The following is a 26,933-nucleotide window of genomic DNA, read 5'->3' as shown; positions in this document are numbered from 1 at the left end:
TGGCAATGGATGTGGGCTTTTCTTTCATAACTTTACCCTCAGCACTTTGGACTTTTACTTCCAATTCTGAAAACAGATATTAATCGATCTATCATCAGCTTAAGCCAAATTCATTTTAAAAATTCCATTTTTGAGGCAAAGAGTAGAATATTTTTTTTTCTTTTCATTCTATTCAATAACTTCTTATTTCTCTCAAAATAAAGACCAAACACCAAAAAGTAGCTTGAAAAATGATGCTTCACCTGGCCCCTACCAACTTTGGTAGGCTGAATGTGGCCATTTCTCCTCATCACTACTGTGGTTCAGTCATGGTAAACTCCCTTGGTCCTTGGATCCCCAGGCAATCTCCATTCTTGGGTCTCCAGTAACATGTTCATCTGCCTGTCATCTCCTGACTTCTTTCCTTGCTAAAGCCTATTTATTTTTCTCGATTATCTACTTACCAGGTTTTCTTCTCTAGTCACTGAGACTATATTATCTTCCTACCTGCAAGCTTGCAAAAAATTCTGTGACTCCTCTTCATGATATTCATAGAACTTTTTGGTCTGTTTCTTATTATATTGTACCTTCCTTTCATGGTGCCTCACATACAATTGTTATAAATGATTGGCAAGTTAATAAAAAAAATGAGCAACTTCACAGTGATAAAAAAAAAACAGCAAAAGAAAGATAATGCTAAAGTATGTAACCACCAGCATCTTCCAAGAAGAAAATTAGCATTCATTGAATGACAACTCTTTAGCATATCATTTGATTTCCTAGTAATCATGGTGCGACTAGCTCCAATTTGCAGATAAATCTAAAGATCATACATCAAAGATTATAAAGTCACATAATTCCCAAGTAGTGGAGATAAGGTTTCAGAACAGAATGGCCCAAAGTCCAGTGCCTATCTTCTTTCCACTGTTGCTTTAAGGCTACAATAGTTATAATGAATTGAGATGTTTGTTTCATTTACTGAACACTTAAAAATTCTAGCGTTCATTCTAAATGCAAGCTTAATTTTCTCACTTAATAATGATAATAATCACATAGAATTTATTTTTCCAAGTTCACATGTAAGCCAAATAAAGCCTACACAGTGCAGAGACACTAGGGGACTTTCCCAACGTCACAAATATAGTAAACCCACACCTTTCTGATTCCAGAGCCTATAAGGTCCAACAACTCTAGTATGTCATTCTTCCAACAGCAGTTATATCACTTTTTTTTCCTCCTTTACTTGTAGGCAAGTTGAGTCTGAATAATAAATAATGATTTGCCAGATCCCACTGGGTTGAAAGTGGATGAAAGCATATTCTAGTTAGTAGAGGCTGCATGGAGTAAAATACGACATTTATTTTTTAACTTCCAGGTAGAAGCAGCTTCTATTTTCCAGGTATGCAGAGGCCACAGCCCAAGTTGAAGATGGGCTTTGTAGATGTTAAGAATATTGTGCAAAGAAAGATGTTAGAAGTACAACTTGACATAAATCACCTTGTTTGCCTGCCTCCTTGAATTAATTGAACCCACAGTGGAAACATTTACCACCCTCCCCTTGCAACACTCTCTACATAAAGACATGCTCTCTCCTTGTGGAATTCAGTTCTAGAAATTGAACCATTATTTTGTTCAAAATAAACCGGTCTCCAGTTAATTGATCAATATCGAAATCTATTATAGTCCTAGTTGATGGACAAGTTAGACATGTAGTTGATATTAATATGAAAAAATCACCAATAGAGATAGCATTGATACTTAGAATTCAGTATAATATCTATTAAGGCATATCATGATTTCAGTCCTCATTTTGGATTCTTAAGGTTTTAATGAATAGTAAAATTAAAATTTACGATTCTCATTCCAAAGATGATGATGGCAAAAACCAGAAAGGTAAATTTACTTCTGAGGACAGTCTCATGGTTATTTTCCTACCAAGTTATTTATGAAGAACTGGGAACCAATATGTACTGTGAAATTAAACAAGTCAGGTACCTCCCTCTATTAGGCCCACTTAACTACCAAAATTAAATGTATTTCTCATTGGTTCCGTTGGCTATTTATATGTGTGAGCTGTTGACCTAGATTATTAACATGTCCCTCCCCCCATTTTTTCTATATCCTTGTATTAATTTCCTTCTTCAAAATGAAAACTGGGCTAAGAGAAATTACTGGACTCCCTCCCCATCATGAAGCTGGAAGTGGCAGGGCAGTAGTGTTACCCAATGCTTCCATGACCCCACAATTTCAGTCATTCTACTCAGTTACTTTGTTAATTCCAATAGAAAGCTTGGAATCTGTATCCTCTCAGAGAATGGGATAGTCATCAGCTCATAAAGGCAGACACACAGAATGGATTCCCAGGCTCTGGTAGCACAGAGGGATCCCAAAGTTCTGACATTGAAAACTTACAGATGAACAAGTGTCAAGCAACTAATACTGATTGATTTTCAAATGTTAAATCAAATTTGCTTACCTATGATGAACATGATGCAAATGGATCTAACTGTCATGTATTGCCCATTTTCTTTTTCTATGCTTTTTTTTTTTTTTTTTGGTACCAGGAATTAAATCCAGGGGTGCTTAACCACTGAACAACATTCCCAGTGGGATTTTTGTTTTGTTTTTTAATTTTATCTAGAAACAGGATTTTTGCTGAGTTGCTTAGGGTCTCACTATGTATCTGAGGCTGGCTTTAAACTTGCAATCTTCCCTGCCTCAGCCTCAGAAGCCACTGGGATCACAGAATATGTGCTACTGAACCTGGATTTTTTCTATTCTTTTTTACATTTACTATTTTTACATTTATTTTCATGAGGGTTATTGAGAAAGGATTTTTATCTTATCATGTATTTGTCTTATTTTGCTGTCAGAGATATTAGGGCATCATAAATTCCATTAAATGTTTCCTATTCCTCTATTGTCTCAGCATTTACATGTAAGGTTATCATTATTTCTTTGTTAACTGATTGTCAAAATTTACCCTTAATGATAGATCATCATATAATTGCCTCTCTGGGAAGTTTTTAATTAGATCTAATGTTTTTTTTTGACAGATATAAGACTAAATGAAGCTCATGTTTTTCTACTTTTTATTGTATCAGTCTGGGTTCAATCATAGAAACACAGGAAGGGGTAGATATTAAGCGTTCTTGCAAGGGATTGGCTTAGAGCTGACTAGAACAGCCCAAGATCTGAAGGCTACCAGGAAGGAGGGACTGGACCTCTTAGGCATTAGCAGAACCTATTGACCACAAAAATTTCCTCTTTTTCTGGGAGGCTTCAGTGGTGCTCCTAAGAACTTTCAATTGATTGAATCAGGCCCAGAATATCTAGAAGAATAGCCTTTATCTAAATTTAACAGATTGTTTTTATTTCATTTTAAAAAAATTCCTTGCACACAAACAGGACAGAATTTGAATGGATGACGGGGACTTATAGCCCAGCCAAGTTGAAACATAAAACTGACCACGGCTGTCTATCATTTGTCAACTTTCTACCCATACACATATCCTTAACCCATATTTGATCTTCAAATGAAAAGATACTGAAATTATACTTTGTAAGGTTTTAGGTGATATTCATCCTTCTCTTTGGACACCCTGCAACATAAATGCTAAGGCATAGAGTTAACTATTATGAATATTTTGTGTTAGGTGGGAAGGGGATAAGAAAGGAAGAAAAAATATTTAGCATACACATACAAAAACGACCTATTCATAACAAAATGAAGAAGAAATGCTCATCAGTATATAGTTCTTATTTTTGCAGCTGACCACATGGTCATAACTGGAATGCATACTGTCACTTCCATTACCCATTCCATCTTCTCTGTCATCAGAGAGTTCCTCAACTGGGCAGAGTTCGTGGCCTAGTGGGCTGACTTACATTTCTGAAGATTACAGGCCACTAGCCATCTGATCTGGATTGTATTATTGTAGTTTTCCTTTTACTTTAATCACAGGATATACAAATACTAATAGACTCCTGAAAGGTCTGTATTTCAGACATACTCTTCTTTACCTGCATTGCAAAGTAGCTAGCACTCCAATTTCCCCCTGGGTAATCAGGATTGAATACCCTAGACAGCGCATTAACCTCTTTCTTCACCTATTGATTTTGAAGAACAAAAATGAAAAAAAAAAAACTAAAAATCACAGGTAAAATGTTACCATAGGTTTTAACATGTGTATGATAGATGTGTGCATATTTTTCATATTTTTATGCTGCATGTGTTTTATAACTAAAATTTTTCAAATAAACAAAAATGACATAATAAGCATTGTTCTGTTTTCTTTATTCATCTTTAATATATTAAAGAATTTAGAAAAAAATGGAACATCAATTATGCTGTCTTCAATGAAAGGAGTATTTCTGTATGAGATTAGAAAGTGACATAGAGAGAAGATCTGACGGAATAGTATATCTTAAAACAGTTTTCTCTTTGGAATGGAAAAAAAATACATTTTAATAAATTTGTCATCCTATTCCCCCTTGTCTCTGCTGAGGAAAATGATTTTTTTTTTTTACTTTGGCAGATTGTGTTGTTTACCATGAACTGCTTTTCTAACTGGTTTGATGACTAATTATCCATTCTGATTAAAGGTTCCATACCTTATAGTCATTATTCTTGTCCCCAGTTAGAGCATCTAAAATATGGGAAATGCAGTCATGGGACCAGTTCACTTTTTTTGACTCCAATTCAGAAATTTCTTTCTTATGTAATTACAGCAAGTTTGGATAATTTATGTCATGTTCAAGGGGTTCTTACTCTTCCCATTACTTTCATCTGAAGTTCTTTACATCTGTTCACTGAAAGAAACCAGTATTGAATGTTTATTACATGCCTGACATGGCTAAACCATCTGCCAGGGTTTCCTGTATTGATATTTGATACAAAGGGACTAACCTAGCCCAATTTTTTCTTTGACTAGAATAAAAATAGTATCTACCTTCTTTTGAAAACCCTTCATTTCTTTCCCTGCTTGCTTCCTTACCATCTTTATTTCTTCTCTGCAGGGTTTTCAAAGCATACATGACCCCAGTGCTGTCTTTTACAGACAAGAACCGAATAGGAAGGGTTCAATTTCAAATACCACCAAGAAGATAAAAACTAATTGCTAAAGTACTATCAGATCTTGTTTTGATGCAGTTTCGCCCATTTTAAAGAATATCTATGCATTGTCTGATGGTCTGAAAAATGTTTTCACATATATTTCATCATTTAAATTCACAGAATGTTGTGAGGCAGATATCATATCTCTTCTACAAATGAGAAAATTAATGTTCCATGGCTTATAATGTATAAGTTTATGTTGTTATCAGGGGTAGAAGTAGACTCCAGCCCCAGGGATGTAACTTGATCCTGTGTTCTATCCATCACACATAAGGGACCTGGGACCAGTGTGGGAGCAGTGTTTCTGTCAAGTCTTAAGTGATTTCCTCAGGTGAAACTTTATGTCAAATAATCATTTTAAAGGACTTGAAATTTCTTTCTGGGTTTCTCTAAACCAAGAGGCCTTCCCTAAATCAAGTGACCTACTTACTTATTTAACATAAAAAAAATTAAGTACATGTACATGTTAATACCATTTAAACAGAACATGAACATCTGCACAGGGAATTAAAAGTCTTCTTCTTCACATCAACCATTTTTTTTTTTGCTCCTGATTTAATCGTGATTAACAGTTACTGGTGTGTCATTCAAAATATTTTTATCACGTGTGTGAATATATGTGTGCTTATGTATGGTGTAGTTAGTGGCTTTATTATACATTATTTACAAAAAAGAGATCACATGCTACAGGTAGTTAGTAATCTTATTTTGTTCAATTAATGCATCTTGAAGATATTCCCATATTAGGCAGTGATTTGTGAAGTCAACATCAACTCACCATTGAGGCTTGACTACCTCTGGTCATGACTTCCCTTATTTTCCTCTGCAGTATCATCTGATGTTGCCATTTTGCATTCTTTCTAAAACCTTTCACTTTGGGGAGCACTCTGCTATGTCCTGAGCTTCTTGACTCAGCGATGCCCTTCTACCATGATGTTCTGCTCCTCTTGGGTCCAGAGCTATGGAGTCAGCCAATCATATACCGAACCTATGAAATTGTGAGCCAAAATAAACTTTTCCTTCTCTCAATTGTTCTTGTCAGATTTTTTGGTCACATTGATATGAAACTGACTAAAACATCATGCCCTTTCAAAATCCATGTGTTGAAACATTAACCTCCATTGTGAGAATCTTTAGCAATCTTTAGGAGATATTTAAGGTTTAGTAAGATCGTGAGGTGGGACTCTAATCTAACCAGTTGTGCTTGCGCTCTCTCTCTCTCTCTCTCTCTCTCTCTCTCTCTCTCTCTCTCTCTGTCTCTCTCTCTCTCTGACTGTCTCTCTCTCTCTCTCTCTCTCTGTCTCTCTCTCTCTCTGACTGTCTCTCTCTCTCTCTCTCACACACACACACACACATACACACACACACACACAAACGAAACTTCTATAAGAAGATGGCCATATACAAACCAGTTAGACAGCCCTCTCTGTGAAATTGCCTGTAACTTTGGGTAACTTTGGCAACTTAACCTTGTACTTTCTGTTAGTTTAGGTACCAAGTCTGTGGTATTTTTCTATAAAAGCCCTAGCAAACTAAGATATCAGGTCATAGTAAAAGGTCTGAAGAAAGAAAGTAGGGCACAAGGTAGAGTAGATAAGGACAGGATTATATTGGTGGCATCTACAGTGAGGTTGGAATCCTAGGGCAAGAGATCCAAAAGCATTATGATGAAGTAAAAATTGCTTCAGGAATTAAAGTTTACAAATGCTTGTTGGCAGGAGAATGTTCCTTTATATCTGTGGTCATGGACATCTTACCAGTGCTGAAGTGAATCTTTCTGCAGCAGGGGTATTCATATCTTTTCATACCTGAACCAGGGGAGGAAGCTATGTCTAGCAGTTCCAGAGGAAAAACTTAGGTCTTAAGTAGCCTAAGCAAGTCGAAATCCTAGTGTTTATCTTAATGCATATGCAATTTGCATTCTCTTTAATATATCTATACTTATTTTATATGAAATAACATTTAAATTTACTCATCATAGAATAAAGATGGTGTCTCTGAAAGAAGGAAAATATGCGGTGTTTATCTTTTACTTTATATATGGCCCTCCTTTGCCCCTACTCATCTGCAGTACAATGTTACCTACCCCCTGGAGGTGTGTATCCTAGCTCAAGAAATCCTATGAAGGAAATCCAACAGGCTCAGAGGGAAAGATGAAGGCCTTTCCCTTACACAGAAAGGCATTTTGCTGGGATCTTACAAAACTAAAATAGATCACACTACCTTTCTAGATACTGGCCAGAGACAATTCTTCAAAATTTTCCATTCTTCTGACTTTCCTCCTACTGCAACAATCACAAAGATAGATCTGGAATTTCAATAACAGTCTCCTGAGACCAAACACTGCTTGGGAGAGATGGAATGAAGAGAATTAAAAATAAACAAACCAGAAATTATCTGGGTCCTGAAGCTGTTGCTACTTGCCTTGATCAGTTTCCTAGCACAGAAAGGCAGAGAGCTCTTTCTGTCATTTGTATAAGAGCCAGAAAATTACTCAGTTTCAACTGGACTAATGCCATTCATGAGATTTTGAAAATTCCCCTATACAGTTGCTTTTCAGTATGGATGTGCTAATGTATATGCACAGAATTCAATGTGATCAGAGGAACTGGAATGATTCATGCGAGCAATGCAATGCACACCCTTTGTCATTGCATAACCTTCACACAGGCTCTTAATCCCGGAAATGCAATGCTGCATATATTTCTTGCAGAAAATTATTCACAGTAGTGTAGTACATTCTTATCTATTTTAGGCCCATTTAGCTTACATAAACAGTGTTTGATGCTTTAAAAAACTAAAAATGATGATCACTTAGCACAGTTCATTTTTTATCTGTTACGTTAAAAAATAGGCAACGTCTAAGTTCTGTGGGAAAAGTGTATTATACTGTTGCAATGGTGCAAAATTGTGAGAATTCACTGCTTAACCTCATGTGTGAGTCATTCTGGAGGTCAAAACTACATAGGTTATAGAGAATTCTCATTCATGCAAGAAGACTTTCTCTGATTGGGGTGTTTAAGTTTCAAGGCTGCATGGAGAGGAGCAGTAATTTCTGGTTTGCCGTGAAGATCTAGACACAGCATCCATCTGTCCATCCATCCAACCTTCTATCCATGCTTCCAAACTTCCATGCTTCCATTAAGTTATTCTTTCAATCTAATTAGTTAATGAAAGCCTGAAAGAATTGCTCATTCTCTCATGTAATCTAAACAACTTAAAAAACTCACAGGCACAAAGACTTGTTAGGTGTTTGAATTCCTACTGAAGCAAAAATAAATTTTGTTGGTATTTGAAATCACTGAAAACTGACAGGATCAAATGTCTGAAATGAAAGAATAATAGTGTCTTAAACATGTTTGCAATGAAATGTAAAAACAAATAAAACAAAACCTCACTATTACAAAATTAAGTTGTGTTTTAAAGAGAATTTTTTATAAGTGGTTATGCATGTATCATATATTTAATACTTAAACAGTGGTTGCAGACCAGATTTCTTTGAAACACTGGTGTATAAGAAGCTGGACTTAAATCATCTATTTTTAAAACCATGTTTTCTGATAATGTGAATTATTTGTTACCAATACACAGAAATACGAAATTGATTAGTTTAAATTCATGAATTGTTAGAAATTAATAAATACTGTTAGAAATTAATAAATACTATTGGAAACTTTGGTGGAAAAATAATTTGTCTTTTAAATCTGGTAATAAAATTGAATGGGACTTGTATTTCATTTCTATGTATTTTTTATTTCATTTTTCTTTTTAAAGTATTTTATTGGTGAATTATGATTATACATAATATTACGCTATCCTGTGGTGCATTTACATTTACATCTCTACATAGCATAATTTGGTCTACTTCATTCTGCCATGGCTCTCCTTTCTCTGCTCCTTACCCCTAATCCTTACCCTTTGCTTTACTGGTCTCTCTTCTATTTTCATGAGATATCTAGTTGTTAATCAACAGTAAATGAATAAAGAAAATGTGGTACATATATAATTTTTCTAATAATTAATTTAGGTTGGATATAAAAATAAAGCAATGATGTCATTCACATGTTAGTTTGAAAAGCACTGTTTTATAGTTCTCTTGATTAATCTAGCGTTTAAAAAGTAAAGATCCCATCTCCGTGGCACAAGTTCATACTCCCTCAATATTAGCTTATTTCTGTGGCAGGTAAAAAGTAAAGATACTTCCATTAATACCGTCTCAGCATTTACCATAAAAACATCTCATTCATTTACTTTCATGAAGACTATTTAATGATTTCATATAAAGAGAAATTGTTTTTTAAAAATAATCTTCTTACAAAGTATATTTGACCTTGAATTGACATTGCATCACCACCTGTATGCCATGTGATGATAAGTTGTAATAAAAAGTGTCTCCCATCCTTCCTGAAGGGTAGTGATGTCTTTGCTGATGCTCATGACACACTGTCTGTGGTGGAGCCAGTGAGGGGGCTGCCTGGCTTCACCTGCAGAAGAATCTGCCAAGGGCAGCCTGCCTTTCTGGGTTTAGCACCTCCAGAAGCGACTTCATTGATGTGCACAAAGGTGCCCGAAGCCTTCCTGCCTTTGTCACGTTTGGGTTGCAGAGAAACCAGCTCCTGTAGGATTCTGAACCAGAGCTCTCTGCTGTCATAATGCAAGCAGCATCTCCTCAAAGTCCTTATTAAAGTCACACAAGAGTGCCTCACAAATAAGGATCTTGAAATAATGACCACGCTTCAGGCTGAATTGGGGGCATTTCAGCCAGAGAAGTCAGGATTTTTCCTAACAATTATTAGTGAGTGTCATCCCTTAAGGAAGGCGTTTGAAGACCCTGCTGAATGTGCCTGAGCTGCTGTTTGAAGTCCTAGGTAATTCCATCCCATGCCCGTCTTGTCTTCCCCTTATCCTGTAGAGACCTTCTAAAGGTAAAAGTTTTTGAAATTCATGAGGATCCCCACTTTGATCAGCTTAATGGGGTGTGGAACCATATTAAAGACAAGATAGCTACAGAGGCAGCAAGTAGGGAATGGAACCAACTGCACTGTTGTCCATCAGAGTGAGGAAATTACTGCTCTTCTTGCTGATGCAGACTTATCTGTCTCCCCACCCCTCCAAATTCCTAGGTTGAAGCCCTGATACCTCATATTATTGAATTATTTAGGAATGGGAGATAATTACCTCCTTAAAGGTAATCCAGGTAATTAAGTTAAAATGAGGGCCTCAGGATGGACACTAATCCAATCTCACTGGTGCCATTATAAAAAGAGAACATTACTTAACTGTAGAGATCCTTGCACTGTTTTTGAGTATACCAAAACATCTGGGTGCTGGGGTTGTGGCTCAGCGGTAGAGCACTCACCTAGCATGTGCAGGGTGCTGGGTTCGATCCTCTGCACCACATAAAAATAAAATAAAGGTATTGTGTCCAACTATAACTAAAACAAAAATTTAAAAAAAAATCTGTCTATACATCTTAAATATAGCAAGTAAAATTATTTTTTTTAAGATGGTATTGGGACACGTGGGAAGACACCAAAGATGTGTGTGCAGAGAGGAAAGATCGTGTGTGAACACAGCAAGCAGCAGCCACCTGCAAGCCCAGGAGAAAGGCCTCGGAAGCTAACTCGTGGACACTTGGAAGTGGATTCATTCTCCAGAATGGTGAGAAATAAAATTCTGTGGTTTAAACCACCACTATTTGGTTAGGGTGTCACTAGCAGATGACTACACCTGTATATACTGATGGCCCAAGAAAATGTCTTCTACTTTTATGTTGTCTGCTCTGAGGAATGAACAAAATACAAACAGATGGGAGTTAATATGTGCACATATGGGCTTGTAGGCAAGGTGACAGTTCATTCCACAAGGGCTGCCCTTGGGCTTCACTCAAGCTGCCCTTGGTGAAGGACCAGAAAAGCAAAGAGAAACAGTCTGTGGGGAGTTTTCCTTGTGGGTGTCAGTGAACAGAGCAGGGCGTGAACCATTGGGGATGGAATACAGTTTATATCAGAAGCTGTGATAAGAATGGAAAGATGATTTACAGTGACCTCAAAGTAAAGAGCCTCTTACTCTGTGGTGAAAACCTCTCCCTGTTTCCATATCTTGGTGGATATTTTTTCACCTAAATTGTTGGATAATCAAAATGCATCACAGTTATTATAACTTTAGCAAATGTTAATTTATGTAAATTTCAGAGGCCATTTTTTTATATTCACATATTTATTCTTTGAATAAATATTTATTTAGTACCTATAATGTGCAGAGCATTACAATGAATTCCTGGAAGCATGGTTCATGTCATTATTAAATTAATATTCTGAAGTGTTTGAGAGGGGCACAGGACTTGGAAAAATTGGTAACACATTGAATAAATACAATTATAATAGACTCTTTAGAGAGAATTAGAGGATGAAAGGCATCTTACAGAAAGTCTAGATGATATGAATTAAAAGCCCTGTGAAGTGCTAAGGGAAGATAGTCCTAACAAGAGAGGACATAAAGGAAACAAGATTTATCTGCATGTGTTGGTGGAACAATAGAGAGAGCAAAGAGAGAAAATAGAATGGTGGAAGAGAGACAGCCTGCATCAGACAGACCCATGAAGTTTAAAGTCACTCTAACAGCATTTTCGGCTGTGTATGGGTTTTCAGTGGTAGGTTAATATTAAATTTCTTTTCTTTTCAATTTTTTTCTTGCCAAAATTTGATAAATACTCATGATACTGTCTCAATGGTGATGCTTGTGGTGGGGCTGCCTCATAAAAACTGCAGAAACGGTCGGCCATTAGCAAACTCACAAACTAGAAGCCCAAAATAAAAGATGAGCTGTTGAGTTATGTGCATGCCATCATTCCTAGATCATCCGCTTGGTGTGAGCACTGTGCAAGATACTATGAAGGATTCACTCAAAATGAATACAAATTTATTTTTATCAAGGAACTTCCAGCCTATCTGGGTAAGATACAAATATATAAATAACTATTTTTGAATTTGAGAAAGGAAGCTCTGGCTTAGTTTTATTAACATTTAGGGTCTGTTGCTTTTTGGGTGAGGAAATTTGTCTATTTCAGATGAGTAATTTCTCCAGCCACTTTCTCTATAGGCCAAGGCAAACGGAGTTCCAGATGATATTAGTATGGTAGTGACTAGAGATGATGGAGACAGAAGCAAGAGTGTTTTCAGACAGTGATTGGCTAATTGCTTTGCCTGAATGACTGATATGTGTCTGGGATATTGACATCGTCTACCCTTCAGGAGAAGCAGCCAGGCTTGGGTTAGCCAATGTTCTCCACTCTTCTCATCGGTTATAAGTAGCTTTATGCATTTATACCAGGATGCCAATGATATGTTCAAATGGGTATAACCTCAAAAAGATTAGAAGGGATTGTCTTGTGTTCATAATTCTATTTAGGAGGAAGATGTAAGAGTTGCATCTCTGCATATCAGAGAAAACATTCAGCCTTTAGTTTTGGGGGTTTGGTTTATTCGCTTAGTATGATATTCTCCAGCTCCATCCATTTAACTGCAAATTCCATAATTTCATTCTTCTTTAAGACTGAGTAATATTCTATTGTGTATATGTACCACATTTTCTTTATCCATTCATCTGTTGAAGGGCATCTAGGTTGGTTCCATAGTTTAGCTATTGTGAATTGAGCTGCTAGAAACATTGATGTGGCCGTGTCACTGTAGTATGCTGATTTTACATTAAAAAAAAAAACAACGAAGATATGAAAAGATAGTGACTGAGTATTGTTTGAAATTTTGAACAAACTAAAGATTAAAGACAGGAAGTTAAAAAAAAATCCAAGTCATTCAAGCAGCATAAATATAAACACACACACACACACACACACACACACACACACATATGCATGCACACACACTGCTAAAAATAAAGAGAAAAACAAAATAAAAACTTTGAGGTAGTCAAATACACTAGATACAGAGGATCAAAAATATGAATTTATGATAGACATTTCATTAGAAACCATGCAAGCATGAAGACAAAGGAATCACATCCTTGAAATAGTGAAATAAACAAGAAATTGTCCACTGAGAAATTACACACAAAGAAAAAATCTATCAAGAATGAAGGGAAGAGAAAATAATTTTTCTATGAAATTCATTGTCAGGAAGCCCATTGTGCAAAAATACTAAGAGAATTTTTCAGACAAAAGGAATATATCAGACAGAATTCTTTTATACATAAAATATAAAAAGCTCAGTAAACTCAATAAATGAAGGCACATAAAATGATGTTTCTCTTATGTGAAATTTGCTAGTAGGTAACTCACTGTCTAAACACAAATAGCCCGTGTTTTGGGTTTCCTAATACATGAACAAGTGAGATGCTTTGTGATGATGAACAGAAGGTAAAAGGAAGTAATTGGGACTATATGAAGTCTTTATGCTACACATTAAGAAGTGTATGATATTATTTGCAGGAAGGCTCTTGTTGATTGGGATGTATTGTAAATCCTAGGGGAAAACCAATGAAAATATCAACAAGGGGTATAAACTAACCAACACAGGAAGTAAAGCTGAATCATAAAAATTGAATTAATTCAGGAAATGGGAGGAAAAGAGTGAGACAAATAGAATGAAGAACAGAGAATCAAGTAGAGAGATGGTATATTTCAGAAAAAATGGTAAATACCTGGAAAGATGGTACATTTAAACCCAAACATATCAAAAATTACATTAAATTTCAATGATCTAAAATTCCAGTTGTATTTCAGACAATGTAAAATTAGGTCCACCAAAAGAACCAAGGATATGTTATTCATCGAAAGAAATCCATTTAAGTACATAGATAGGTTAAAAGTAAATAGTTGATAAAGCTATATGATGGAACTAACCGGAAGAAAGCTAGAGAAACTATATAAATCTCTGGAAAAGTAAGCTTAAGAAAATAAAATAAAAAGATAAAAAGGGATGATGATACAGGAGTTAGTGAATTGTAAGATATCATAATAGCACTTACCCATTTTGAAGTGTTGTTCAGAGAGAAAATAGATTTAAGGATAAAATTGAAAAGAGCCTCAGGGAAACCCAACATTCACCTCATCAGAGTGCCAGAAAAAGAGATTGAAGCTAATGGTACTCAGAGACAATGATGGCAGGTATGTTAACTACCCGGATTGTGGTAATAATTTCATAATATCTATCAACACATCATGTTTTATACCTTGAATATATACTATTTTCATTTGTCAATTACACCTCAATGCAGCTGAAAAATTTGACTGCAAATCCCCCCAATTTGGCAAAAGATTGAAGCCTACAAATTGGAAAAGATACATAGACTGTAGACAGGAACTATGTGCACACACACACACACACACACACACACCCCACACACACACACTCACACTCACACAGTCACATCACAGTCAAACTTCTGAAAGCTAAAGACAATAAAATGCTTTAAAGAAGTGAGAGAAATGACATTTTAAATGTAGTAGAAAGACAATTCTACTGAGATCATATTTCATGCCAGAAACCATGAAAACCAGAAGAAAGTAATACAACCTTTTGCAAGAGCTGAGATCTAAAAATGAAACAAGATAAAAGCAACGATCAACTGAAAATTGCCTATCAGTGAAAGTATGTTTCAAGAACGAAGGGCTCAATAAGTGAGTCTAAAACGAAGAAAAACAAAACAACAAAACACCTTAGAGAACGTGATACAGGCAGCGCTGTTCCCAAAGAATGACTTAACTAAGTTCTCTAAAACAAAATGGCAAGAAGAGTAATCTTGGAAGATTGAGAAAGAATGACAGAATTAAAATATTAATAAATACCGTATATTTTTCTACTTTTTCTTTTCTGGGTGTGTTTTGTTTATTGGTTGGTTGGTTGGTTGTTGTCGTTTTCAGTACCAGGAATTGAACCCAGGGCCAATTAACCACTGAGCCACATCCTTGGCCCATTTATTTATTTATTTATTTACTTACTTACTTACTTATTTTTATTTTGAGATAGGGCCTCGCTAAGTTGCTCAGGCTGGCTGTGAACTTGTGATCCTCTCCTGCCTTAGCCTCCTGAGCTGCTGGGATTTCAGGTGTGCACCACTATGTCCAGCTTTCTACTTTTCTTAAATTTTCTAACTTGTTTGACAGTTGGAGCAACACAGATGAGCAAGAAAGAGGAAAGAGTCCTTAAGATAAGGAAATATTGATGAGAATGTGGAAAAACTGGAAGCTCATACATTGTCATGGGCAATGCATAAAGTTATTGATGCAATAGGAAGGTTTGAATATTTCTTTTTTCCCAAAGGCATAGACAGAGGTTTATTTAGGAAAGCAGATGCACATTCAAGAGAGAATGCAGGCCATCTCCAGAGGGAGAGGCAGTGGATGCTGAAATAGGAGACAGCCAGTTGATTCAGCCATTACTATCCTGAGTAACTTTCCAAAAGAAATGAACAAATTTTTCCACAAGTGTTGTAACAACTTTTTTCATAACTCCCCAAATGGGAAACCAACCACATATCTCTGAAGATATTTGATTACCCTGAACAAACCATGACAGTTCTTATATTGAATATTGTTCCTCAGAAAAACAGAATAAAACCTTATGCATTTAGCAACAAGTGGTAAAGGTCAGATGACTGTTTCTGAACAAAAAAGATCCAAAATGCTGGTTATCATACCATTCTACTTATGTGACATTCTGTAAAGAACAAAGAAATAGTGGTGGAGAGCAAGTCAACAGACTGGACTGACGACAGAGGGATGATGTGAGGAAATGCTGATAAGTCAATGTATTGTGCCCCCTGACATCTTGCACTGAGAAGAGCTTATCATATTTGTGGTACTCATCCCAATAATGCATGAACTCAATCTAATCATGAGGAAACTCAATAAAATAACCAGTCTGTTCTCTGCAAAAGCACCAAAGTCATCAAAGACAAGAAAAAAAAAAACTGAGAAAAGGTCACAGTTTGAAGGACACCAAAAAAAAAAAAACATAACAATTAAACATCTCTGAATGCAACTAAAACAGGAAATAAAATATTAGTTAAAAAGCAGATGGAATCAATAAGAGACTAAAGCTAATAATATTCCAGTGTTAATTTCCTAGATTTCATAACTGTACTATGACTGTGGAAGACGGGAACATTAGGAGAAACTGGGTGAAGGATACATGAACACTCTTGTACTATTTGTGGAACTGTTCTGTAGGTCTCAATTTATCTCAAAATAGAATAAATAAAATAAAAATAATAGGAAGCCAACCCAGACCCAGATCTGAAGATCAGCCTTTCAAGTGTACTTAAAAGAAAACTGTGGGCTTGATGTCAGAGGTTTTTTTTTTACCTAATATTTCACACCCATTATACCATTTAATCTTGACAATAATTCTGAGGTAGGCACCTTCATAAATCGTAATATATATATATATATATGCACTATCATAAATCCTAGTATATAGACACATAAACAGAAGTTATGAGCTGATAAATTAACAGCCTACAGTTCATAGTTAGTGAGGAACACAGTTGTACAATTAATTCAGCAGACTGACTTCAGAGTCTGCCAAGTATGTCACATAGTCTTTGTAATGATATTGCATAAACTAATAAGGTTTGGCAATTGTAAGTATGAGCTACTTGTGATGGGATCTCTTCATTCTTAAGCATTTTTGACTAGCCAGTGCCACCTGGTTATTTGGAGATAATTGGGGGTGTGAGGACTATAGAGGAATTCCTTAAGGAGCCATTATATAGCCCAATAATTTCATGATCCTCACAAGAAACATAATGCTAAAAGCAAAACAGATGAAGTTTGGTTCAATATGCCTTTCATGTCTACCTCAAATAATATAAAACTTTCAAAAATATGATTAGGTCTATTGAGGCTGTTAGTATACAACCTCAATATTTTTACAATATATCAGGTCTATTGAGGAGTATACATTTTACAATGTTTACTAACATAATAACGCTTTGCTTCATTGGAAAATAAAATTGAAATGCACATATAAATATTTAATTTCATATTTCTATCTTAAACTTTGTAATCCTTTTTCTCCTTTTTTCCCCAGCATAAATATTAGTTGAGCTGGTATGGACTTAAAATAGATTTTAGTTTTAATGCCAGTCTCATTATATGTTTAGACTGTATGTGTTTGCAAGTCCATTAATTTATCTGTGGAATAATGGTGATGATGACCCTTGTGCTGGCTTTCACACGGAGGCATCCAAGTACTTCTCAAAAGGTGCATGAAGCCCCAGGTACACATCAGCTTTGTAAGTTTTACTCAAACAAAAAGTTCCCAAGACAGTTCATGTGACTGAACTGACAAGTTTATTGAGTATGAAACTTTTTAAATGTGCATTAACAATCAATCTTGTTTCCAAACTAAATGTGACCTGTGATTAAACATAAAATCAGAAACATTCTTGGTTGAATCAATAAATTAATTAATGCCCTTTGCATGTTAACCCATTATAGTTCTGAACAATAGTCTCTGAATGTCAATGTAAATATGAGGTAGACAAAGGCGAATTTTTCTAGGGAGTGAAAATATTTATGGGAATGAATCCATGAAGTCTCAACAGTCAGTAGACCAATGTTAACACATGAACCATATTTATAGGCCAATGTTCATCTCAGAATCAAACTGAATTTTCAGCAAGTATTTCTTAATCTGTATAGTCTTATAACTAAGTCCCTTCTTTGTGCATTCTGTTGGCTAGAGCTGGACAGGTTGGCAAAATTTATCGTGCAATAAAAGTCATCTACCGGTTTATTGAACAAATTATTGGGTAATGTGTTGGACATTGTCTTTCATGCTGGCTGAGAATCTCAGCATTTTTAAGACAGCAGAAGGGACCCTTCATTTTGTTACCCAGGGAATGCTCAGTCTCCCTTCTCATGGCTGTCAGTGTACTCTCATGAAATAACATGGGTAAAAGTTGAAGAAGGGAGGAATTAACTTTATTTACTTTATTTATTTTTATTTTTTTAGAAATTCTGTGGAGAAGAAGTTTTTAAATCCTGTGACAAAATTTTGAATAGTAATAATAAATTCCATTTTCAAATGAGGAAAACTAGAAATCAATAGTAAAATATTTCCTTGTTCCAAAGTTACAGAAGCTAATTCAGAATTTGAAATTAGAAATGCCTCCTTCCCAAAATCTTGTTTTGAGGTGGGGTTGTTTAAGCACTTTTTAAAAAATATGGTGCTCATAGGGAAGGTGTGCAAGGTGAATGTACAGTAAGAGGGGTTATTTACAAGGTGAATGACCATAATACAGGTCACCAAAGGGAATATTGCCAGCACTCCAGAAGACAACCCCTACCTGTGCCCTCTCTAAATGATTGCCCTTCATTTCCACAAAGTTACAGATGCTTTGACTTTTTAAAAAATATTTATTTTTTAGTTGTAGGTGGACACAAATCTTTATTTTATTTTTATGTGGTGCTGAGGATCAAACTCAGTGCCTCACACATGCTAGGCATGCACTCTATCGATTGAGCCACAACCCCAGCCCTAGATGCTTTGACTTTTAATACCATAACTTATCTATGTCTCTATTATTTCATATTTTGTTACATGTATCAGTAGTTTTTTCCCTCTCATTGCTGTATAATGTACCAATGCATAGATATATCACTACTTATTTATTCATTACCTTATTAACGGACATTGGGGTAGTTGCTAGTTTTTAGCTACTAGAATCATTCTGCTCTGCTCAATTTTGCATGTCTCTTGGTGAAAATGAAAGTCTATCATCTTTTCATGGCACCAGGATTGTTCGTGTTTAATGAACTTCAAATGAAGTTTAATGGAATATTAAGTAATGCAGTAGACATTAATCTCTAGCCTCTTGGCAAAAACACAGGTTGAACTGGGGAAAACAGGTTCATAGCATCCCATGCCTTCTTATCCTCCCATGAAAAGCCATAGGAAGCATTTCAGTGTCTTTTACATGTTTCTCCTTGAAGGTAGGCTCATGAATCTCTCCATTCTAGATTCTAGAAAATATCTTTTGCACAAAACTATGTGATATATAAACATCAATTATTACTAAACCAGTAAAATTGAAAAGGATTGGCATCTAGTTTGACTTTGCTTCTCCTTAAGTCTGCTGCTAATGTGGGTCATATTTTATGTAGATATAAAAAAACTGATAATTAAATGCCTATACCTGTATCAAGAAAATTTAAGGCTAGAAGTTATTTAATACAAATTTATCGTTGACAACTATTGAGATCTTGTGACTTAATAGTACTATAAATAATAGTAATAATAAGGAAAAGAAATGCTCCCTGAAAAGAAAAGCTCAGCTCTTATCCTTGAATTGTACTTAATACAAAATGACTCTACATCCTACAGAGTGAATAGCATGCTTCTGTAAGAGCTAATTGAGCAAATCACCAGTGAATTGCCTAAGATCAAATATTATTGATTCCTAGTTAGCCATGTGGCAGAATCAATTTTTTTTTCTGCTGTATCTGGAAAAACTGGAAGATATAATTATTTCCTCATGAAAATATACAATATAGGAAAGGCACTAGAAAAAAACAACTCATTTCTGGTCTTGCGTGACTCCTAGGCAATCAAAAAAATTTCTGTGCAGCATAGCTTCTGAGTTGAAGTTATCCATACAATGAAAGGTCTAATGAGGTACAGCGATTGCTTAGTTTGGAGTTGGTCAAATCGGAATTCTAAAAACAGTGTCTTATAATATTGAGGACAAATATATATAAAAACTTTGTACACAGACCCTCTTGCATACTGGTGCATGTTCTTAATATAATAAATGGTATGTGAAGTCCAGGATGAAGAGGCCTGCTTCATTTCTGTGCTTGGCCAATCTGTGCCAAGGACTGGTAGTTACAACATATACCTACACAAAATGGTGCTATTCTCCCTTTTTTATTCCACTCCACTATTTTCTCCCTCACAGTACAGTTGGGCTTTTCTGTTCTGCAGTTCCAGTTCTTAATAGCCCCAAAAGTTAGTTCCATCTTTGTTAAGAGCCATCCCAGAAGGACAAGCAATGAAGGTTGATTGAAAGCACGCAGATGGACAAGTACCCAAGTAGATGGAAAGAACTAACCTTACGGAGAGGGAGGTGCTGACAATACTGAGGATTAAAGAAAATAGATGTTCCTGAAATCTATGCACAGAAGCAACAGTACCAAAAAAAGTTTTAAAGTTTAGCTCTTTTTTTCTTTTTTAAAATTTATTATTTAGTTATGCATAACATTATAATTCATTTTGATATAATTATAAGAACATGGAATATAATTTGCTCTAATTCAGCTCCCAGTAATTCTTTTTTATTTCTCTTTCCTCCTCCCTCCCCCTACTGCTTTTCTTCTAGTGATCTTCCTGTTATTTATTTAGTGTTGCTTTTGTTTTTAAATTAGTGCCTTCTGGGTAAATGCAGCAGCAAGATTCACTGTGGTATATTCATACATGTACATAGGAAAGTTAGATCAGATTTGTTCCACTCTTCTTCCCTTACCCCATCCCTCCTTCTTACTCCTCAATTGCCTTCCTCTACTCCATTGATCATTTTCTATATTAATGAAATCCACCCCCTTTTCCTATTTGGACTAGCTTCCACATTGCAGAGAAATCATTCAATCTTTGACTTTTGGGGTCTGGCTTATTTCACTTAGCAAGATAGTCTCCAATTCTATTCATTTACCAGCAAATTCCATAATTCATTCTTCTTTATGGCTGAGTTACACTCTACTCTGAAAGATACAGCAGCGACAAGCTAAAATACATCAGTAACCATGACACACCAAATAGAGGGAAATCTGGAAGCTTTGTGGAGTCACATGGATGTATGGGGTCTGGTAAAATAAACAGAAACAGTAATTACACCTTAAAAATGACTGGATCATACTCCCTGCTAGTGTTGGAAGGTGAAGACCATGCTGGATTTAATTGGGTCTGGGGTGGTTGTGACACAAGACAGACAAGATATCAAAAAGCTTTGCTGAATGCCTCAGGCACTCTATCACCTTAGTTGATATTTGTTGGTTTCGTCACATTTCTCTTCATTTTTTGTTGCACTTTTCTTTCCATCTTTTAGCTCCTCTCATTCTCTTTATATGGTAGGTGTTTGGTATAAAAGTTTGGCTGTGCATGTGTCTTTGAAAAACAGCGTTGTTTTAAATATGCATGTATTCATTTTATGTACCTATTATTCACTATAAATCTTGCTCTTACCCATGACTTTCCTGTTAAAAATATGTTCTTAAAATGCATTTTTATGATGGTGGAAACTAACATTTTTTTTAACTACTGAACTATTTCACAGGTACATCTACCATCATCTAATGTAATTTATATTTCTGTTACCCTAGGCAGTCCACAACTTCCCAACCACCACGAATGTTTGCAGAAAATCTTTATACCTGTTCCCAAAAGGAAAAAAAAATGATCTCTGTACTTCAAATACAGGTTTGATTTCATATGAGGTAGAATCTCAGGTTACAGTTCATGCAAGTATTTAACATTACTGTCCTTGCAAGAAATCCATTAAAATTTCCTAGTTCCTACTACCTTATCAATATTTACAATAATTTAAGTTTTTTTTAATGGAAATTGCTGATCTGATCTAGCTCTTATTGTTTCCTTATAGTTTCTCTGATTAATACTGAAGAACTGCCCAACTTTACATTGTCATTCAGATTTTCACCCCTCTGAATTGTCTAATATCAGGTCTGTCAGATCTGTCTGTATGTGTAGAGGTTGGGGGCAGGAGTGAAGGTGTCTGTGTGTGTGTGTGTGTGTGTGTGTGTGTGTCCGTGTGTCTCATGATTTTCAGTATTTCCTTGAATACTCTGTATATTAGTCAATAGTTTCTATAGGTTCTTGTGGTTTTGTGCTTTATTTAAGAACCCACCCCTACCCAATGATGATATTCCTTAACATTTTTGGTCTCTTAGATTTTAGTTTTAGCCCCAATTTTTGCAACATAACATAGAAATAAAATTTTATTTTTATCAGACACTGACTCAGTTTTCCCAGTACCATCTATTATTTACTCATAGGTTTGTGCTCCTAACTCAATCATTTATTTGTGTTACTACAAGCATTTTTTTGAGGGTTCCCTAATTGTTTACAAAATGTTCTAAATGGTGGAAACTGATGCAATAAGCATTTAGCTAGGTTGGTAGGTATTTATTTCATCAGTACCAAACATTTATAATATTTCAGCCTACAGAATGTTTTTAACATTGACATAATGGAGAAGTGGTCATATATCTTTTCTAAAAGATATTTTATGTTTTAAAGTGTATTAGCCCATAGTAAGTCATAGAGTGAAATTTTACTATTTTTTAAATGTTATCCTGCTGAACTTGGAAACTCATATTCACTTTCACATGACTTGAGATATTAGTCTTCTTTTGATATTTTTCCCCCAAAATATTTGAAAATCTAAAAATCTATTCTTAGCTCATGGATAATACAAAAGCATGTTGTCAGCTAAATCTGGCCTGGAGGCCACAGTTTGCCAACCCTTTCATTAGAGCATTTAGCATATTAATTATGATAATTTCAAGCTCTCTGTTGAATAGCTCCAACCTCTGCCTCATGTCTAAGTCTAATCTGCATCTGAGACTGTTGTGGGTTTTTTTGCCCTTTTGTGTTCCTCAGCATTTTGTTGAGTGGCAGAAATGCCATCTTACGCAGAATAATAGAGACTATGAAATGCTTTTCACATTTGAATATAGGCATGTTTTTCTTTCCAGTAGGCCTTCAGTATGGAATTTTAAGTCAATCTAGTTAAGAGTTAAGACAGTTTGAATGGGTCGCTATGATGTTTCTATATAGTCCACCACCAGCTGCACGGTTCTTTGCAATAGTTTGTGTTTAACAGTGGGACTGGTTTGTTTAAATGTCAGTTCCTCACTCAACTTTAGGTCTTTTGGGGCTGTTCCTCAGAAAGCCTCTTTTCCTAAGATCTGATCCTTCCCCAATGTCCCTGCTATCTTTGGTTACTTACTGCTTTTTATTTGAGCTCTGGAGAGCAATGGGGGAGGATGTTCTCTTTTAGGGTACATAAGCCTTGGTCTTAGGCATCATGACCTTTGGACCTTCTTTCTCTATCTGCTTTTCCTCCTGTTTTCAATCTGGTCTGTTCTCATCTCTAACCTCCTGCAAATAGGTCTACTTATTTATTTTCTGCCCAACTGCAATAAGTTTTCCCCAGTACCCTAAAGATAACAGTTCTTAAATTAAGGTTTTTCTTTCAGAGGAGAACTAAGGGAAAGCATTGGATGAAACTTTTCATTCCCCAGGTATGCACCAGGAGGAGCAATTTCTTACAAATTACAATTTTTTCTCTAAGCACCTGGAGGGACTGAGGAAGAAATAGCTTGCAAGAGAATGCAGATTCTTCAATTGCTGTGTCTACTAGGGGTTTTCCTGGTGCACTTGGACTCTTAAGAATTCACTTAGTGGCTAGCTAGATTCACTAGCTAGATTCTTCTTACCAATGTCTGATTTCCTTATGATAAAATTTCAGTGGAGAATGGTTCCTAATTATATAATTATAATCACCTGGGTTCACTTAATACAGAAACAGCATATAATAAAACAGTTGATGCTTTTAGGTCATCCCTCATAGAATCCCCAACAAGTTGTCTACACTTTTGAAGGAAGAAATCTCACAGAATGATAAAGAAAGATGACTTAAGCATTCTATTTGACCGAAATTTATATGTGAGATTCTTTAATGAATTATACAATCTGGATAGCTTCACCATTCAAATAATTAAAAGCTAGAAGGCCTCTGTGACTCCTTTCTTGCCCTTTGAATCTGGCAAGTTACAACTGCAGCAGCTGTTCACCCCCGGGTCTCAGAGCCCAGCTGTACAGACAAGACAGCAGGAAGCCAGGCTTACAAAATAAATAAGAATTCTACTGTAAAGATATAGCAAAGTGTCCAGCACACACCAGGACAGATTGTAGAGTAGTAGTATCAGAATGGCAGTTGTTGCTGTCTGATTTTATGTCTCTTTATTTAGATCACCAAAACCTTGACAAAAAGAAACTGAATCTTAATCTTAATGACCAAACCAAAGTCTTGTGCATAATGACCACATGATAAATACTAGTAACTGCATTTAAGGGGGAAAAAAAGATAAATCATGCTCAATTATGTTTGTCTCCCCATCCGTACTGAAATCTCTATGGAGGTGGAGATATGTCTAGTTTACCCTTCCTTTTTGAAGGTCTGATATTTCATCTGGAAAGTTATAGATGCTTAATAAACATTTACTGTTGGAAGTATTCCTTTATAACAAATTTTCCTCTTTTGACATCCGTCATATGGCCAAAAATAGTTGCTTTGGTGTTTAAAAGTGAATGGTGTTCCAAATCCATCATCAACAGAAATATATACTTCTCACTGGTGTTCATTTTACATTGCAAATGGCTCTTTATTCCTTTAGTAAATGTGTTATTTCTACAGTGACTTGTTACTGATCAGGGTAGCTCACTTGAGAAGGAGGAACTCTGGAGAAGGCTGTGTAAGTCAGAATTCTTAGGAAGAATCCATTTAAAAATTTCAAATATGCTCCATACATTCTCATTAAATACAAAGTTGGCAGTAGTCAGTTCTACTTCACTGAACTTTTCTCATAAACCAATTTGAAAAGCTCATAAGAATAATTGATGCCCAAGTTATTGGAGACAGATATTTAAAAAGTTGAAGAACCTAGCATTTATTTTAGATGATTTTATAACCTAGTGGAAAAAAACAAAGAATATACCCTTGAATTGATATTAGAGGCAAAGTTCCATAGACTGAACATAAACAAACTTTGAACTGTATCTCATATGCTCAAGTGCCTCCAATTTTGATAGCAAATGGTAAATTGGTATAAACTTTGACAACATATAAATAAAACAAGCAAATGTGAAGGCATAGGATATGTGAACCCATTTATAAAATTTTGGATTTTGGTTAATATTTCCTTTCCCTTGATGTTTGTTTAATAATCACACAACAGATAGTTTACTTTTGTAGGAATATAGGAAAAAATAGGAAAAATATTAACATACATCAGAAGTAACAACTTAGGATAGAGTATATGTATTACTCTTAAGCAGATATTCTGTTGCAGGCATTCTTTTATGTTTTATTACGATCATTACTTATTTTATTTGTTGTATTAATCCCAGTATTCAAAATATTCATCATCATCATTTTAGAGGTGAGCAAATTGAAGTATGGTGTTATGGTTTAGGTATGAGGTGTCTCCCAAAAGCTCATGTGTGAGACCATGCAAGAATATTCAGAGGTGAAATTATTGAATTATGAGAGTTTTAACTTAATCAGTAGATTAATCTATTCATAGGGAGTAACTGGGTGGTAACTATAGGCAGGTAGGGTGTGGCCGGAGGAGGTAGGTCACTGGGAGTATGCCTTTTGGGTTTATATATTGTCCCTGATGAGTTGGAGCTTTTTTTCTGCTTCCTGGCCCTCACATCCTGAGCTGCTTTCCTCTGCTACACCCTTCCTCAATGATCCTGGGCTTCATGTTGGGCCCAGAGCTAAGGAGTCAGGGCAGCCACCAGACTGAACCTCTGAAATGGAACCAAATTAACTTTCCTCCACTAAACTGTTCTTCTCCAGTCTTTTGGTCACAGCAACACAAAGCTGAGTTAAACACATAAAGAAGTTAACAAGCAAGTGAGCAAGGGAGCCAGGATTTGTACTTGACAGTCTGAATACAAAGCCCAGGCTCCTGACTATAATAATAGAAGGTTGCCTTAACCCTGTCCTCCATCTGGGTGGATAGCAGGAGAGAACAGGAAACAGATATCTGTAGCTAGAATTTTTTGAGAACCGACTTCTATAGTAAGTGAAAATTGAAAATGCACAGAATCTGTAAGCTTTATAAAAAAAATAGAAAACACAAACCAACTCCCAAATAACACTTTTTCAGAAAAGGCTAGTTACAGCAACTCATAGTAGGAGGAAGGAGAATTCCTATGAGACCTTCTAGCCCCACAGGGGCAGAAATTCAGGATTTGGGTAGTAAAGGCATAATGGTAGACTCCAGCTAACTCCACTTTTAGCTCCTTGGATTTGGAGATGTTGTATGGGATAGGAAGTGGGAGATTATCAAAGACTGACAATTCAAAGAAACTTTAAAATAAGGCATTGGAGCTTAGGTATTAGGGGTGTGCAACTGAAAAGCACAGTTATGTTCTTCACACATTATATTGTTCCAAATTTAATTTTCATTTTATACTGGAGATGATAGAAAGGAGACCAGGCTAGGTATTGCAAGCATATAGAGGCAATGTTTTAACTGGGGCTTTAACTTTTTATGGAATTGCTGGGGTGGGCTTAGATCTGGTATTTCTCATTGGTCGTGACTGTGGTATTTTTATGAGGAATTCCTTTCTTGTAAAAGATGTGGATCAGTAGTTATTTGGTTTATTCTTGGAGACATTATGGTGATAATATTCTCACTTTTATGTTACACCTACTCTTCATGGGTGACCTTGTCCTTGCAATAAGATTGTTGAACAATGTGAGAGGAAAGGAAAGTAAAAAAAAGCTTCTCAATTTTAAGGGCTGACAGGTTGGGGGCTTAAGGCTTTGTTATGGTTTACATATGAGGTGTCCCCAAAAAGTTCACATGTGAGATAATGTAAGAAAGCTTAGAGGGGAAATGATTGGATTACGAGAGCCTTAAACTAATCAGTGCATTAATCTGCTGAGGGAGATTATCTGTTTGTTTGGTGACTGTAGGAAGACGGGGTGTGGTTGGAGGAGGCAGGTCATTGGGGGTATGCCTTTGGGGTATATACTTTGTGCCTAGTGAGGGGAGTGTCTCTCT

General features: G+C 35.7%; 1 long non-coding RNA gene across 1 annotated transcript in view; it reads left to right on the top strand.

Annotated features, from left to right (window-relative positions):
* The window catches only part of LOC120891448 (uncharacterized), a 107,972-nt gene that overhangs the window by 48,479 nt on the left and 32,560 nt on the right, over positions 1–26,933 (top strand). The window contains exon 3 of the long non-coding RNA XR_005735835.2: positions 10,602–10,756. This is a non-coding gene — a long non-coding RNA (uncharacterized LOC120891448). The remainder of the gene's footprint in view (positions 1–10,601; positions 10,757–26,933) is intronic.

Source organism: Ictidomys tridecemlineatus, chromosome 2, assembly GCF_052094955.1.
Source record: "Ictidomys tridecemlineatus isolate mIctTri1 chromosome 2, mIctTri1.hap1, whole genome shotgun sequence".
In the NCBI taxonomy this organism is placed as follows: Eukaryota; Metazoa; Chordata; class Mammalia; order Rodentia; family Sciuridae; genus Ictidomys; species Ictidomys tridecemlineatus.
The sequence above is the reverse complement of the archived record's forward strand: the minus strand, read 5'-3'. Positions and strand labels throughout refer to the sequence as shown.